This window comes from Gossypium hirsutum, chromosome D05 (assembly GCF_007990345.1).
Source record: "Gossypium hirsutum isolate 1008001.06 chromosome D05, Gossypium_hirsutum_v2.1, whole genome shotgun sequence".
Classification (NCBI taxonomy): Eukaryota; Viridiplantae; Streptophyta; class Magnoliopsida; order Malvales; family Malvaceae; genus Gossypium; species Gossypium hirsutum.
Window position 1 is genome coordinate 64,643,958 of NC_053441.1, and position 15,952 is coordinate 64,659,909.

The 15,952-nt window shown below is 29.5% G+C and overlaps 1 pseudogene; it reads left to right on the forward strand.

Annotated features, from left to right (window-relative positions):
* Nucleotides 1-683: 683 nt before the first annotated feature.
* LOC107960536 (transcription initiation factor TFIID subunit 6b-like) overlaps nt 684-15,952 on the forward strand; it is a 38,860-nt pseudogene continuing 23,591 nt past the window's right edge.

The window sequence follows — 15,952 nt, forward strand, 5'->3', positions numbered from 1 at the left end:
GACACTTTTTAGTTGGTATAATAATAATTTTAGTCCTCAATTTTTATACTTTCTGTCAATTTAACTCTGATTATATAAAATGATTACAAAAGTGAAATTCTTTTTAAATTTTACAAAATTCTAAAAATTAAAAATTAAATGAAGGTAGATAAAAATTTCAAATATAAATAAAGTGAGAGAAAATGAGGGAAATATTATTTTTAAACCCTCCAAATTTTCTTTGTATTATCTGTAAAGAAATATCAACAACAACATATGAGGGAAATATAATGATCTAACCTTTTTTTGTTTTGTTCTGTTTTTAATTTGTTATGGGATTCTATTGAATGATAATTTTTTTTATTTCCCATACATATTAGTTCTTCAACAACAACATATTCGAGATTTTATTTTTCTAGAATATTTATATAGAAGTTTATATTTTTTAAAATAATTTTGAGTTTTTTTATAATTTTTATATAGAATCGAGGTAAATTGGCAAAAAAATTTATAAAAACAAAATACTAAAATTGTTATTATAACAACTACAAAGTGTCATTTAACAATAGGCTGACCAAACTGTAACTTTTTTAGTTAAGTGACTAAAACGAAGATTTACCCATAGTTCAGTGGCTAATTATGTAGTTTACGACCCTTTCATAATTTTGAAAACTTAGTTTTGGAAGTTTGAATAGTAAGTTTAACCTGCTGCTTTAGATTTTGCATTTTGGTTAATTGGCTTGTGTTATGTGTTTCTCTGGCATCAGCCGATATGTGGATTTGCCTCTCGTGATGCACTACCATTCAAGAAAGCCGCTGGGCATAATGATTTGTTCTACATTGATGACAAAGATGTGGAGTTTAAAGTAAGAACTTATCAACAATATTCGAGGTTCTGTTGTATGACAAAGCTATGGTTTTTGAAGGAATTTGTGTAAATTATCCCCATAGTTTTTTTCAGTCTTACTGTGTTTATCTTTATAAGTCTTCTTTTTTTCCTTGCTCATAAATGTCTTGTAGTTATCAAAAAATATATTCTCCTTTGGATTTTATTTATATTAAATTTTAGGTTAAATTCTGCTATTAGTCTCTGTACTTTACGAAAATGATAGATTTAGTCCTTATACCTTAATTTGATCAATTTTAGTCATTGTATTTTTTGAATTGGTCAATTTTAAACCATTTACTTTTTGAATTTTGAAATTTTAGTCTTGATTCAAATAATAATAATAATTAAATCTGCTTATTTAAATTTAATTATTAGTTTTGTACTATGTAGAAAATTATATATTTAATCCATATTTTTCAATTGGGTCATTCCAAGTCTTTATACTTTTCAAATTTTGAAATTTTAATATTGATGCAGAATGCGACTTGCTATTAATTAATTGATTTTTTTACCAAGTACATGTAGAAATAATAAGTTGGTATGTCATTATACTTAAAATAATATATTGGCTTAACCCTCCTAAATTATGTCATTTTTTTCCATCTTGGGACCTAAATTTTTTTGGGATCATAAGTGGTACCTAAATTACTTTTTTTCTCCTTCAAATTAGTATCTTTATTAGTTAAACCGTTAAGTCTATTTAAAAAAGAAAGACTCGAACAACAAATTAATACCTAAACAGCGCTCTTTTTCCCAAGGTATCTAATTTTTATTTTGACCATAAGTACTACTAAAACTATTCTTCCGTTACCCATTTTACACCAAAATGTTATATCGGCTGAAAAGATTCCAACAAATAATAGATCGTATGTTATATAAACTTTTAAAAATAATTATTATTTAATTTATTTTTTATATTTTTATTTCTTATTCCTTTATAATGTTTGACAATGCCGATAATGTTTGAAACTGGTCCACTTGAGGTCAAAAAGCTGGTGATTAATTTTGGTTTTGAATTTCACCACCTACTTCTCTGACCTGAGGGGATAGAAAAAGTTCTTTCATCGATCAAAACTAGTGTTTTCAAAAATAGACTGATTCAACTGGTTGGATAGGAAATCAGTCCAGAAATAGGGGTTGAATCGATTGACTTGCGAACAAAAACAAATCGGTTGAACTAAGATAAAAAAATTGGTTGAACTGGTTCTCTCCATTTATATATATATAAATAATAATAGTCCTTTTTTTTTACTACATGTCAATTTTTAATTGGTTAATTTTTTTCCATATAAACTGAACGGTTTGACTAATGACGGAGGTACCAAATTATAGTCTAGGTACCAATTTATGGGTTAAGCCTATTTCTAAAATAGACTTTTGACTAATGGTGGTAGTAACTTGGGAAAAAAAAGAGTTTATGTATCACTTGTGACCAAAAATAAGTTTAGGTACCAACATGGGAAAATGAGTATAATTTATATACCGATTTACGAGTTAAGCCTAATATATTTGTTGCATCATTTTTTGAAAATAACAGAACTTAATAAATTTAACGGTTATTGTTTGGTGATGACTAAAATTTTAAAATTTGAAAAGTACATGAACTAAAAATGACCAAATTAAAGTATAAAGATTAAGTCCAGAACTTTTGCAAAGTACAATGACTAATAGCAGAAATTAACCTAAATTTCATATGGGTCAATTACAAAAATAATTGTAATAGTCCGAATTTGGGCCTAGTCGAAACAGTGGTTTTGGGACCACAAATGTAATATTTTGAAAATTTCTACAGTAAGATATTATCCTTGGTATAGTAAAATAAAAAAGAAAATTTTGAGTTATGTCAACATTGAGAAGTATATTATGACATATTAATGCAAGGAAGGATTAAATCGCAAAAGTGAGAAAAGTATTGTTGCCCAAGAGTAAATACTCAAAATTTGAGGGGTTAAAGTGTAAATATGAAAAATTTGAAGGACCAAAGGTGTAAATATTTTAAGGGTGGAGTGATGAAAATGGATGAATTAGGACCAAATTGAATAAGATAAGAATTATGAGGGACTAAATCATAATTTTACCAAATTAAGTGTGACTCAATGATGGAATTTTAAAAGATTATGAAGGGCAAAATAGTCAATTAGAAGAGAGAGGAATCTAGAAGGCAATGATGATGTTGGTGATATTTTAGATTAATTAATTAAATAAATATTAGTTTATTAATATTTTAATATGATTTTTAAATGATATTTTATTAATTTATTATTATTCTATTTAGTATATATATGAAAGGAAAGATGAGAAATTATCATCTTCTTCCCCATGCAACCAACGTATGGAGAGGAAAGAAAGAAAGAAACTTTCTTTTCTTTACAATTTGATCCTTTTACCAAAAATTCACTATTTTCACTTAGAAATCAAAAGAATTTCCATATCCATCAAGAGAGAAAGATAACAAGGAGACTATGGGGAGCTAGAATATCAAGTTAGATTCAAGAAATAGAAGCTGGAGGAGAGAGAAAATCAAGTTAAAGATTGAAATCAATTGAGCAAGGTAAGAACATCAAGATTTCAATATATTTTTAAGTTTGATATTATTGAAAAGGTATGAAATTGATGTTAATGTAGAGTTTCATTATATAAGGTTTTATGTTCTTGGTATGTTAGTGAAGAGAAAATAAGAGAAAGTGATGAGAAATAGTGTAGAGAAAGAAAATAAGAGTGTTATAAACTTAGTAATCAATATTGTGCACTAAAACAGTTTGGACAGCAGCAGTAGGTTAACTTTGAAAAATCACCAAAAATTGTGGGAATTGAATTAGAATATTAATAAAATATGAAATTAAAGCTTCTTGAGTCTAGTTTCTCATAGAAGAAACAGTGTAAGCAATAGAATTGTAAATCATGAGATATAATAAATTTTGTGAGACAATGTCAGAATGATTTTGGGTTCCCCTTTTCTGACTTTGGAAAATCATCAAAAATTGAAGAAAAATAATTATGAGTTATAATTTATATAATTAGAATCCTTAATGAATCTATTTTCAAATTAAATAAACAGAAACATCATCCAAATTCTGTACAATTAGATAATTCATTTTTAGTGAAGAGTGGTCGGAACTGTCAGACAGCAAAATAGGGGAAACTTTAAAGAATAAACTGTACTATATGGCTGAACCAAAAATTCTGAAAATTTTATGGTAAGAAGATATGTGAGTCTAGTTTCAGGAAAAATTAACGGATATTAATTTGGATTTCTGTAGCTCAAGATATAAATGATTTAGTGACTATGACTCAAATGGACAGCTTTGAATAAATTTACAAGAAAATAGTGAAATTATAGATAATGTTACTTATAAGCATGTTATGTAAATTAAGGATGTGGAATGGAGAGGAGGAGGAGGACAATAAAATATATGAATGAATTGTGTCATGGTATATATGTATGTGTGTGTGTGGTAATTTTGATATATGGATGTATTTTGGTTGTGGATTTATCATGATGATAAAGGTTAGGTATATTTGGTCTATTAAGTGACATAATTGAGAAGAATGATAGGTGGGTCATTCTATGTGTGAGATGATGGTATAATTTGGCTTGGTTAAGTAAGTTAAAAGGATGATTACATCATTGAGGTTGCACTAATTAATTCGATTTATGTGATGGAAATGTCAAGTACGTTTGTCTTTGATGCGTGATGATTATTTAATGCCATGAGAATTTGTTTATTGGTGAGGTTTAAAATGTATCTATATTTTGTTATATAACTTGTTTTGTAATTTATTTGACAAATGATAAAAATTAACTCGGTTACTATGTGAGGTGAATTATGATTTGGGTAGCACATCTATATTCTGCAATAATAGATAAAAATAGATTTATGTCATGGGTGAATGGTTAAACACTTGGGTTAGTATAAGGTGTATATTTAGTAAGGTTAGTTGCTAACGAAGTAACATGTTTTGGTACATTGAATAGAGAAAATTTGTGTTATCTTTGTGGCTAATATTGATAGTTGTATGGGAGGTAAATGGATAATGTATATGTGACACTCAGCTTATGAGATATTGAGTAATTGATATATTACAATAGTTAAATAGGAAAATGTGACGACATGAGAATATGTAATGATACGGATCAATTCAGGTACTTGTGATGAATTCAGCAAGTAACTGGAAATTTACAAATTCATACGTTGAGGAAGTGAGAGATTGTGAGTATATTGGGCCACGTAAACCTTAATTAGCGAATCAAGAGTAACAATTTGAAAGTTTTAGTTTAGATGAAACTTTACAACTCGATTTAATATGGTTAAAAGTGTATGTGTTCTGGTAATACCTCGAACTCTATTCCGGCATCGAATACGGTTAAGGGGTATTACAATAATCACTAAACTATTCCTTTGGTTCTATTCTAGTCACTCAACTATAGAGGTGCTCATGAGCCGGGCCAGGTCAGGCCTAAGCATGATATTAACATACTTTATACTTGCTCAAGCTTGGCTCGGCCCAAAATATGAGCTTAAAATTTCGCCTAAAGTCATCCATATTTGCAAAAGACTAACCCAAGCTCATTTTAGGCATGCCCATATAATTTTTAGTTTTTTTTTAAATATTTATATTATATTATTTTAATATTTAATAATTTAAACAATTTTTATTTATTGAAAATTTTTATATAGTCATCTTAACATTATTTTAATGTTTACATTATAGTATTATTATATATTTAGTATAAGTTTATTTTTTTAATCTGTTCTAAATTATATAATATAAAGTATTATACACTTAAAAACGGGTCGGGCTGGGCTCGGGCTTTGAATGTTCAAGCTGAACCCAACCCATATTTTAAACGGGCCTAATTTTTTTACTCAAACTCAATTTTCGGGCCTAATATTTTTACTCAAACCCTCCCAAATTTTGGGTGGCCCTTGGGCCTTGGCAAGTACCCCAACTCATGAACAAGTTTACTCAACTATTAATTTTTTCGATTTAGTTGTTAACCTTTTCGAAAGTAAATATTTTAGTCACTCTCCTGTTAGTTGTTGTTAAATGAGTGACGGAAAGCTGATGTGGGCTTTTTTTATTAGTCTAATAACAAATTTAGCCCTGAATGTTAACAAAACTTGTCATTTTAGTTCAAATTCTAAAAAATTTAATAAATCTAACCCTTAATATTTTCAAAAATTAGCAATTTAGTTCTAATTCTAAAAATTTTAATATATAATTTAAAAAAATATTTTTAATCATCTCTCTCACCCTTTGATTTTTTAGATGAGCTAAAATCAAAATATACCATTAGGTCTTTTTGTTTTAATGCTAAAAGAGAAAAAAATGAAAAGCTAAAATGACTTTTCGTTTGTAAAGTTAAAAAATGCTAAATAAATCATTATGTCTTTTTATTAATTTTAATTTTTTACTTGATTAAAAGAGAAATAATTAACGAATGAAAAATAATTATTCCCAAATAAATTTATCAGAATTTATAACAAATGAGATTTTAGATTTGAATTATGAGGCTACATATATATATATATAAGTGTACACATTTTTATGAAATACAAGATTTTGCTAAAATAAAAAGCATCCAATTTTAAGAATGAAAAAAGCATCCATAACTTTTCAATGTAAAAGAAAAAGAGACTAAGACCAATGTTGTGGTATTATTTGTTGCCTGTAAATACCATACCTATCCTTCATCTTCCTCTACCAACATAACATGGCCTCCTATCTCTTTCTCTGCCTATTCCTCTTCTTTCCCCATCTTTATGCTTCTTTTTCTTCTTCAGGATCTCACTCCTGCTCTTCACTAATCCAGTTTAAGGACTCTTTTTCCATCACTGATCAGACAGAGGATTCTTCCTGGTATTGCGATGAGATTGCTTGTCTTAAATCTTATCCCAAGACAAATCCATGGAAGGAGGGTACAGATTGCTGCTCATGGGATGGGGTCACTTGTGACCACCTAAATGCTCATGTTATTGCCCTTGACTTGAGCTGCAGTTGGCTATATGGCAACTTCCCTTCCAATACCACTCTCTTCCTTCTTCCTCACCTTCAAAAACTCAACCTTGCCTACAATTATTTTAATCTTTCCAAAATTCCATCCGAGTTCGGTCAGTTTACAAGCCTATTCTACTTCAACCTTTCCCATACAGGGTTTGCAGGAGAAGTCCCATCCCAAGTCTCCCACTTGTCAAAATTGGTTTCACTTGATCTCTCCTCTGTGTTTGGTGAACAAACAATTGACAAATATGCTCTGGAGGGACTTGTTCACAACCTAACCGAGGTCAGACATCTGTTTTTGGATGGAATGGACATGTCTTCTGTTAATGCTCATGTCTTCATGAATCTATCCTCTTCTCTAAGGTCTCTCAGTCTTGCTTATTGTGATTTGCAAGGAAAATTCCCAAAAAACATTTTTGATTTGCCAAACCTCAATCTCCTCAACTTGGGAGGCAACCAACACCTCAATCTTGATCCTTTGAAGTTCAATCGGAGCAGCAATCTTGAACAATTGATAATTTCAGACGCAAATATTTGTGGAGGATTGCCTGACTCGATGGGGAATCTTGTGTCCTTGAAGTTTTTAGATCTCTCCAATTCCAACTTATCAGGACCGGTTCCAAGATCACTGGGGAACCTCTTGCAACTCACTCATTTAGACTTGTCGGTGAACCAATTGAGTGGACAAATTTCAAGATCATTGGGGAACCTTTTGCAACTCACTCATTTAGACTTGTGGCAGAACCAATTGAGTGGACAAATTCCATTGTCAATTCTAAACCTAACGCAGCTGGAATACTTGAGTATAACTAAAAATTCTTTAGAAGGTTCCATTCCAGATGAGGTAACCGCTTTTCCTAATCTAATATATTTAGGCTTATCTGACAATTTACTCAATGGAACACTTCCATCATGGTTGTATACTGCTCCCGCCTTAAAGACAATATCTCTCTCTCAAAATCAATTCAGTGGGCATATCAAAGAATTCCAATCCAAATCACTAGAATTGATAGTGTTAGAGAATAATAAACTCCAAGGTCCTCTTCCATCTTCAATATTCCAACTTCTCAATCTTACACTTCTCGATTTATCCTCAAATAATCTTAGTGGTGTCATAGAGTTTCGCATGTTCTCAAACCTTCCAAATCTCAAATATCTTTACCTTTCATATAACAACCTATCCTTAACATCTAATTCTACTTCTAGTTTTAATCATATATTGCCTAATCTTACAGACTTACTTTTGTCATCTTGCAATCTTAGTGAATTCCCCCAATTTTTAAAAGGGCTTAAAAGTTTGGAAAGCTTAGACCTCTCTTGCAAAAAAATTGAAGGCAAGATTCCACAGTGGATGCAACAGGTGGGGAATGGCTCTTTGACTTACTTAAATGTATCTCACAACTCTTTGACAGAAGTTGAGCACTTTCCGTGGAATAATATTGCAGTTCTGGACTTAAGCTCCAATTTGATCAGTGGAAATCTTTCGATTCCAGCTTCGACGATCAGAATCTTTCTGATCTCAAATAATAGTTTCAATGGAGAGGTCTCTTCTTTAATCTGCAATGCCACTTATCTTAAACTTCTTGATTTGTCCCACAATAACTTGAGTGGAACAATTCCGCGATGTTTTGGAAATTTGAGCAACAGCCTTCAATTCTTGAATCTGAAGAAGAACACGTTCTATGGGACGATTCCTCCAACATTTGCAGAGGGATGCCAATTGACTAATTTCAACTTAAATGGAAATCTGTTAGAAGGGCCTTTGACACCATCCATCCTTAATTGTAATGATCTGGAAGTGCTAGATCTTGGTAACAACAAGATCAATGATACATTTCCTCATTGGTTGGGAAGTCTTCCACAGCTACAAGTTCTTGTATTGAAGTCAAATCATATGCATGGTTCCTTGCGTGTCAATAGCTCCAAGTCTAGCCCTTTTTTCTCTAAAATCCAAATTTTTGATCTCTCAAGTAATTATTTTTCTGGACCCCTACCAGTAAGATACATCAACAGCTTCAAGGCTATCATAAATCTAGAGAAGATTGGTAGTACAGTGTCGTACATGGGGGTGAATGATGGCTTCTATACCTATTCCATTGGAATTGTTATAAAAGGACAATATATGGAATTGGTGAAAATTTTCACCATGTGGATGATCATTGATCTATCAAACAATTTTTTTTATTGTAACAATTCATGTATATTTCATTGCATTGCCATGCATCTGTCTTTATTATTGTAACAATTCATCTATATTTCATTGCATTACGTAGTATTTGTAAGGGTTTGTTTTAAATGTAACATTTTGTATGGTTCAACTATTTATGTCTTCTTTCATGAGTTTCATTTTTGAGTCTCAATAATCTCTGCATTCAAGATTTTGTCAGCTTATTAATTGGTGGATCAATAATCTTCATGCTCATCTCATCATGTTTTTCTCGAGTTAAACACAGTCAATACTATAACAATTTCTTCTGTCTGGAAAATAATTTAGCCCATGATCTGTGCAATATATTACTACTAATGTACTGTACAAAATATTGAAACAAAACTAATAAAGAAATCTGAAATTTTAACAAGTTCCGCAAATAATGTTTATGATTTGCTGTAAATTGATATGTCAAATTAGGCTCTCCATCACACTTAAAAGTTTATTTTCGACCAATTTAGATATCTTTCTTGCGTTTTTATTTTGTTTTAGTTCTTTATATTAATAAATGATTAGTGTGCATTTTGATGCTATTTTGAGACCTGAGATGGCTAAATGGCACCCGGTGAATCTAATGAGGTTGGTGAGTGATGCAGAGAGCCCATGGTGGCCCGGAAGGACCGAAAATGTCACCTAGAAAGAGGGTATCACATATCAAAGCATGAAAGTATAGTCAATAGACAATGAATAGTGTAATAAGGCCCAATCGGCCTAGGCCCACATAATAAACCAAAATAAAGGAATAGTAAACAGGCCTACATTTTACACGGCCCAATAACAAAACTAACCAAAGCCCAATACAGACATTAGCCCAATAAAAAAAAACAAAAAACCCTAAGAAACCCTAGCCTCTCTCTGCTTCAGCGCCGCAAGTAGCCCCAACGCCTCCAATAGACCCCGATCGACGCACGATTCAGGACTAGCTCCTCCACGCACGCGCCGTAATCTCCACGACACCTGCAAAAGTGGACTCAAAGAGCCCGAAGGAAGAAAGCAAGCAGAAAATAGCATTTGTTGTTTATTTTATTTTTCTTTTTCAGGCTATAAAAGGCCGACTTTTATTTTGTAAAAGGGGAGGATACACAAAAAGGAATAGAAGAAATAAAAAAACACTAAGAAGACAGATAGATTGTTTTATTTCAAGGCAAAAAAGAGAGATACGAAAAGCACAGAGAAAATACCAGTGTAGAATTTGTTTTCTTTCCAAAGGTGATCTTCTTATTTATTTCACAGTGTCTATTTTCATTAGCAAAGGTTTTTTTTTTCATTATTTCGTAAGATAACAAAGTAAAAGAAAAGGAAACTTACCCGAAGCCGAGCCGTCACCATCTCCGTCGCGTTCGGAGTAGTGGTGAAGGGGCTAGCAATCGGAGGCGCAAGGAAGCTAGGGTCGAAACCCTAGCAGAGCACCTAAGAGATTTTTTCTCTTTTATTTTGAATACATGTTTTTTTTAGTTTGTTTTAATGGATATATCTCATTCCTTCTATTTGCATGTATACTTGTATATGTGTTAGATGTATGTGTACATATATTTGTAATTTTACTGTTATATTGTATTCGTATATTTATATTTGCAAATATTTATTCGTATATGCTGTAAATTAAAGGATCTGTATCATATTGTATATTAACTTTTTAACATACCCTTTTGAAAAGATATTTTTGGTTTTAACCATTCATCAAAGTTATTTTCTTGATTTAAAGGTTTTTTGAATGAAAGCGTTTTTGAAAGTTTGGGATTTTCGAGGGAAATTGAGCCCTAACGTATTGGGTTCTGGTTTTTTTTGTCAGTCCTAAATGACCGAGAATACTTTTATTCAAAATGCATAAAAATCATTTTTGGGAACTTAACTTGTTGTGCCCTAACGTATTGGGTGTGGCATGTTACTTTCTCGGAATGAAGATTTTCGTATAAAATAAAAAGTGATATTCAAGTTCGGGGATTATGAGGAATTGTACCCTAACGTATTGGGACTCGATTTCTTTACATGACTTGAACAATTGGTTATCCTTTTGCAAATTTCATCATTCAAGCTTATTTTAAAATCTTTTTAACTTTCGACACTAAGACATCAAATAGTCAATTTGGTACCGATTTTAAACGTTACGAGGGTGCTAACCCTTCCTCGTACGTAACTGACTCCCGAACTCGTTTTCTCAAAATTTGTAGACCAAAATAATTTTTAAGGTGAGCCGATCGCACCTTAATAAAGGATCGGTGGCGACTCCAGTTTTATTTTTGAAAGTCGACAACTAAAATTTTTGTTTTTCAAAAAACGGTTTCGACAAATAGTCTTAGTCTTTTCTTGTGGAGTTAAAAGTATAGTCAATAGACAATTGATAGTTAAATCTGTAGCAGTCTTCTTCCTCTTTATTCTTTTGTGTGGAAAATTATTTGGGACCAAACTTGACTTGTTATAAAGAAGAAGACTTTGTAATCTCATAAATGTTAATTATTTTACTTCTTTGGTAAAAAAAAGTAATCAATTTTATGAATGAAAAATATATGGTAAAGAGGAAGTAGTTGTTAATCACTAACAACATGATGATTGTGGAAATACGAAAATTCCCGTATATGTGTTGAATTTTGCATAATGTAAATGTCCCGCATTGCATGTAAATTCTACAATAGACCAAACTTTACGTGTTATAGTCCTTTAAACTGAGTTAATGAAAAGTAACCATTCTTATCAAAATTAGTTATACTCTTAATTTATAACAAAGGAAAGAGTAAATTGAGTTTAACTCAAAGGTTAATATGTTATCAATGGGCGATAGCGTGGCGCTACCATGTTAGCGATTATTTTCTTCTTTGAGTTAAGGTGATTTCACCAATTTTAGTTTACTTTTTTACTTCAATTTAGGTTTATGATTATTAGCTTCGAAGATTCTAAGTGGGTGCCACAATCAAAGGGTGAGTAAAAAGGGTTAAAAATGATTTTTAAATTTTTTTTATTTTTTATTAAAAAATTAGAATTAGAATTAGACAAATTTTGTAAATGTTAAGGGCTAACTTTATTGAATTTTTTTTCAGAATTCGAACTAAAATGACAAATTTTGTAAAAAGCGCTAAATTTGTTGAATTTTTTATATTTAGGATCAAACTGATAGAATGTGTAAATATTAGAGGTTAAATTTGTTATTAGATCAATAATAAAAACCTACATCAGCTTTCCGTCACTCATCTAACGACAACTAAAGGGAGAGTGATTAAAATATTTAATTTCAAAAAGTTTAGCAACTAAGTTGAAAAAATTTAATAGTTGGGTGACTATTTTTATAGTTTACAACTTTTTTGGTCACCTGACTATTAAGTGACACTTTTTAGTTAGTATGATAATAATTTTAGTCCTCAATTTTTATACTTTCTATCAATTTGACTCTGATTATACAAAATGATTACAAAAGTGAATTCTTTTAAAATTTTACAAAATTCTAAAAATTAAAAATTAAATGAAAGTAGATAAAAATTTCAAATATAAATAAAGTGAGAGAAAATCAGGGAAATATTATTTTTAAACCCTCCAAATATTCTTTGTATTATCTGTAAAGAAATATCTAATATCCATTCTTTTAGAAAACATAGAAAAAAGTAAAAAAAAAAAAGATTAAGTAAAATTATCTGTATATAATCTGCTTTTATAATTTGGGTTTTTAAAAATAAATTTAAATGAATTGAAAATTCGAATTGAGTTTGAAAAATAAAATTTTGTGGTATATTTTATATTTTTGCTAGAAAAATGGCATCAAAGTGGATTTCGTAATCTTTTGTAATATCAGTTACGGATGTTCTTCAAGGGCATGGAACTCAACTTGAAAATTTTACTAATTTGGTTGCAAAAAACATTGGGGAAGCATAAAATGATCTAACATTTTTTTTGTTTTGTTCTGTTTTTAATTTGTTATGGGATTCTATTGAATGATAATTTTTTTAATTTCCCAAACATATTAGTTCTTCAACAACAACATATTCGAGATTTTATTTTTCTAGAATTTTTATATAGAAGTTTATATTTTTTTAAATAATTTTGAGTTTTTTTTTATAATTTTTATATAGAATCGAGGTAAATTGGAAAAAAAATATAAAAAAAATACTAAAATTGTTATTATAGCAACTACAAAGTGTCATTTAACAATAGGGTGACCAAATTGTAACTTTTTTAGTTAAGTGACCAAAACGAAGATTTGCCCATAGTTCAGTGGCTAATTATGTAGTTTACCCTTTCATAATTAAAAAACATAGTTTTTAAGTTTTTCTTGTATTAGATAACATTTTAGATGGTAAAAATCCTTTTTAGTCCCTCTCAATTTTGATATTAAGTAAATTGGTCCATTTTAAAAAAATCAAACCAATTTAATCTTTGTTAATTTCGAAAGTGAGCAACTAAGGACAATTAATCACAATGTCAATATTTTCCATCAATTGTACATATTTTTATTGGTATAATAACAAATTTAGCTCTCGAAGTTTACATATTTTGTCAATTTGGTCTTGATTTAACAAATTTAGCCCGCAACAATTACATATTCTATTAACATTTACACATAATATATAAACATCGAGAGCTTAATTTGTTATTATATCAATAAAAAATATGTGCAATTTACAGAAAGCATTAACACAATGATTAATTGTCCTTAGTTGCTTCCTTTCAAAATTGATAATGATTAAATTGCTCTAATTTTCTAAGAGGAACCAATTTGCTCAATATAGAAATTGAGAGGGACGAGAAATGTGTTTTTATCCATTTTAGACACCAACAAGTGTTTGGCATAGTGGCAAGGCATATTACATTATCAAGGAGAGAATGCGTATTCAAACGTTGGAGATAACAATGTTGTGTGGGGTATCCACGGATCTCGAACACAGACTGTAAAACATATATAAAGAATAAAAAAATAACATCTTAATTTAAATAATTAATAAATTTTAATTTGAGAAAAGTATTTTGAGAAACATAAGTTTTAGTAAGTAGTAAAATTGAATCGATAAAACATATCCATTATATCAGAATCATAAAAATACAACTTAATTAATTTGAATTTAAACTTAACTCAACTCGATTTGATTATAAAAAAAATTGATAATTTGAATCCAAAATCACATGATCTTGAAATGATTTGAATTAATTGTCAAACCGGAACGACAAAACTCGAAATGATGCAATCCAAAAACACAAATCAAGTGAACTAAACTACAAAAAAAAAACCTTACACCGACTCAAATCCAAAATAATTTAATCCTAAAATAACCTAAATTTTATATAATATAAACTCGAAATAACCCGAAAATTTTTAAATTAAAATCAATCGTAACCACCTAATTAAAAAGCATGAAATGAAATGATGTAAAGAGAAAATCAGAGAAAACCAAATAGAAAGTAACAAGCTTTTTTCAGACATGAAAGTAATAATTGAAAGCAAATTCCGTACATGATCACGACACGCATAAAACAACAATGGTTTATAGAATTTGAGTTTTAGTCCCTGTACTTTAAAAATTAATTTTTCTTAATTTAAAAATTTTAGTTTAATCATTTATGTTGGTTGTAGTTTCCATTAGCTTAATCAACATATTAAATTACTAAATTTTGACAGAAAACACTTACGAGTTTAATGGCTGTACGAGATTTTTAAATAAAAAAGTCGGAAGACTTAATTTCTAACCTTTTAAATATAGGGACTAAAAGCATCTTTTAACTTTGATATTATTATTATAAGCAGAGATAATGTCACCTTTGGTATCTGTACTTTCATAAAATGTCTAGTGGTACAAGTACTTTGAAAATATATAATGTGGTACCTGAACTATCAATATGTGTTATTATTATAGTACATGTACTTTGAAAATGTTTAATGTGGTACCTAAACTATCAATATATGTTTTATTATGATACTTGGCAAAGACAGACTATTATGGTGGCATAGGGGGCTCTTTGTCCCGCCACCCTTGCAAAAAAAAAAAGTTCGGAGAATTTTGTTTTTTCCTTTGAAATTTTTAAAAAATTTCAATTAAGCCCCCAAAATTTTTGAAAATTTTCATTATACTTTTTTTTTTGAAAATTTTAATTAAGCACTCTTAAAATTTTGAAAATTCTCATTAATCTCACACAAATTTAAAATTTTTTATTAGACCCCCAATTTTTTTTAAATGTTATTAAACCCTTAAATTTTTAGAAAATTTTACCTGCCCCCTCCCAAAAAAAAAACTAGTCCCAACTCTTAGGATCCGCCATTGGTACTTGGTATTAACACTATTAGAAAATTGCTAAATCAACCAATGAAAATTTGACACATGGAACCCTTTTTTTAAATTATCAAGTTACGGATGTTCTTCAAGGGCATGGAACTCAACTTGAAAATTTTACTAATTTGGTTGCAAAAAACATTGAGGAAGCATATAATGATCTAACCCTTTTTTGTTTTGTTCTGTTTTTAATTTGTTATGGGATTCTATTGAATGATAATTTTTTTTATTTCCCATACTTGGTTCTTCAACAACAACATATTCGAGATTTTATTTTTCTAGAATTTTTATATAAAAGTTTGTATTTTTTAAAATAATTTTGAGTTTTTTTATAATTTTTATATAGAATCAAGGTAAATTGGCAAAAAATTATAAAAAACAAAATACTAAAATTGTTTAGTTAAGTGACCAAAGCAAAGATCTACCCATAGTTCAGTGGCTAATTATGTAGTTTACCCTTTCATAATTAAAAAAATAGTTGTTAAGTTTTTCTTGTATTAGATAACATTTTAGATGGTAAAAACCCTCTTTAGTCCCTCTCAATTTTGATATTAAGTAAATTGGTCCATTTTTAAAAAAAAAATCAAAGCAATTTAATCTTTGTTAATTTCGAAAGTGAGCAAC